This window comes from Seriola lalandi, unplaced genomic scaffold, assembly GCF_002814215.2.
Source record: "Seriola lalandi dorsalis isolate HSWRI2012SDOR001 ecotype SW California unplaced genomic scaffold, Sedor1 jcf7180001963301, whole genome shotgun sequence".
NCBI lineage: Eukaryota > Metazoa > Chordata > Actinopteri > Carangiformes > Carangidae > Seriola > Seriola lalandi.
Genome location: NW_019433969.1, coordinates 1 through 2,965, shown reverse-complemented (window position 1 = coordinate 2,965; position 2,965 = coordinate 1). Strand labels below are relative to the sequence as shown.

The following is a 2,965-nucleotide window of genomic DNA, read 5'->3' as shown; positions in this document are numbered from 1 at the left end:
TGTATTTGAGTGGCTCCACCCCTCCTCCCTCTCTCTCCGGCTGCTGGAGAAGCTGGAAGAAAATTCTCAATGAAACAAAGAAGACATGCAGCTCGATGGCTCACAAGTGGATCCCAGGGGCATTGGTGTTGATTGGAGAAAGCAAATACTATTTTCTACTGGAGTAATGGTTTCCGTTCTAATTTTGGAGAAGTGAAACAGGAGCAAATATAGCCCATTCATCCCCATAAACAATGTGGCTTCTATTTTTGGCAGACTAGTTTGAACAAAGAACGTCAAACATGGCCTTTTTTGTCTCTACTGAAGTGGAGTTAATTTACTCTCAGGGACACTTTGAGAACACATACACATCCTATGGTTGAACATATGCTAAGGAGAGATCGCATTTGTCATTTTTGGTGTGATTTTCCTATTTAAGAAGGACAATCTGATGGCACAGTGGTTATTTTGGGACTAGAAACAGTTTAGTTCTTTGCTTTATCCAGGAGTGGTGGTTAGACAGTGTTTTGACAAGGATCACAGACTCTTATTGAAAACATGCCTGTTTGTCTCATTGGACAGGCGCTATGACAGTGTCGCTCACTGCTACGACGTCCTAAGCCTCTGTAAGAACATAACAGGTTTAACCAAGGAGCTTATATGTCAAGGCATTTCCTGTGCTGACTGTTGAACCTTCTTTTAGTCGGTTCAAAATAATATGCAACCCGCTTGTAGCAATATCTGCCAATTCTATTATTATATAAATCATTCATTGTTTCATAAATATTTAATACAATGCATTGAGGCAGTTTAGAGGATTTTACTTTTGCTTTTACAGAAGAAGTTTTCAGCTTGTTGGCTGTTACATTACAGCAGTGATTCGCAGGCAGGGGTGCTTGTATCCCAGTTGGTTCAGCAGTTGCTTGGAGCTATGTTGAAATATTGTTGAGTAGCTCAACTGATTCTAAAAAAAAAAATGAAATTTGATTTAATATATATTTCCAAATATTAAATCAGCTGTAATACATGAACACACACATTGCGATGATTGAGAGTGCATGAAAACTTGTTGTAAGTTAGGAGGGAGGTTTAAACAGTTGCTGGATAAATGGTTGAACTAGTTAAAAGTAATAGGTAAATGGTTCAAATAGATAGCTAAAGTAATAGTTAAGATGGTAAAGTAATAAACGTCATGGTTGGTTGAAAGCTAATCACAGTGGATGAATGGTAGGTTGTTAAAAAATGATGCATAAACAGTAATGAATAAACAGTGAAATATCTATAAGTTGTGGATAAATGGTTAACAGTACATAGTTAGCTAGAGGTAATGGATAAATAATGAAAAATCCATGTAATGGAGAAATGGTTGAAATAGATAATTAATAGTAATGGATGATGGTTGAAATAGTTAAAAAATAATAAATTGTTATAATAAAATGCTAAAAGTAATGGATCAATGGTTCAAACGTCAAATGTCTGCCACTAAAGTGGTATAAATGTGAACTATAATAAATATTAAGTTAAATATTGTTACAGTATCCACCTTTTTAATAGTGTTAAATAACATCCAGTTTAAAACGAAAACATTCGAAACATGATGGGCGGCAGTCAGGTCTGTGAAGATGCATCAAATACAAAAGGTTATGGAATCACTGGCTGCAGTAGAGCACAATAGCCTTATGGGATTATTGTTTACCATTAATTCCCTAGTGTAGTAATTGATAGGCACAATTAGAGGGGAGTTGATTGTCATCAATAATAAATGGCTTTCTTGTTAATGCTTCGTGCGTGTACGTGTGTGTCGGAGGACGCTCCAGGCACTGTGGTTTCAAGTGTTGTTTTCCAAGCGCAGAGGCAGAGGAACAGCTCATTCAAACTTATTCGAACACTGGGGTTATCTGAGGTGACAGACAAAACATTTTCACTGTGAAACACAGGGCTTACGTCTGATACAAAGTATACAGAAGGTTTACCGACATGTTGAATGAACATCGATTTCCCCATTCACCTCTTTATTAAAAATGTGTTCACCTCATATGACCCTGATGATAATCTCTCTCCCTTGTTAGAATAGAAATACCTGCCCTGAGAGAACACTCAGAACAAACATCAACTTCTTTTATTCAGTGTGGAAACATGGTGTCCTAACACTGCACACACTCTTTTTTTCTTGTCTTTTTTTCAGAACTCAGTATTATTTGTATGTATGACATGTTGCCAGCAAAGTAGCAGCCTCGCCATCTTGACTAACAGGATTATATGCTTCAGGAAGATTATTATAATTAAAATCTTTTGGCAAGAATAATCTACATGCTATTCTATACGTAGCATTGCTGTATTCCCCACCAAACACTCCTGTTACATTCATTTATGATACAAAAGAAAATCTGTAATACTCTCTATTGTACATGCTTTTTTTGTCATCTTTGTTTCTTTACGTGTCGTCTCTCTTTGTCTCTGTGCCAGTTTGTGGTCCGAGTATCGACATCCGAAATGAGATCAGTGAGTTCAAGCGGCTGGAGAACTGCACGGTGGTGGAGGGCTACCTGCAGATCCTCCTCATCAACGACAAGACAAACAACATGCACCAGGAGGTCTTCCGCACCCTCACCTTCCCCAAGCTGACCGTCATCACCGACTACCTGCTGCTCTTCCGCGTGTCGGGCCTGGACAGCCTCAGCATTCTCTTCCCCAACCTCAGTGTCATCCGCGGGCGCAATCTCTTCTACAACTACGCCCTCGTGATCTACGAGATGACCAGCCTGAAGGACATCGGCCTGTTCAAACTGAGGAACATCACCCGGGGGGCCATGAGGATTGAGAAGAACCCTGAGCTCTGCTACCTGGACTCAGTGGACTGGTCTCTTATTATGGATGCTGGGTTCAACAACGTTATCAATGGAAATAAGAAGGCAAAGGAGTGTGACAATGTCTGTCCAGGCATCATGGAGGATAACCCTCTCTGTCAGAGGACGTCCTTCAATGA

General features: G+C 39.6%; 1 pseudogene; it reads left to right on the top strand.

Annotated features, from left to right (window-relative positions):
* The first annotated feature begins 2,445 nt into the window (after window positions 1-2,445).
* On the top strand, window positions 2,446-2,960 carry LOC147820366 (insulin-like growth factor 1 receptor pseudogene; annotated as a pseudogene).
* Window positions 2,961-2,965: the final 5 nt, after the last annotated feature.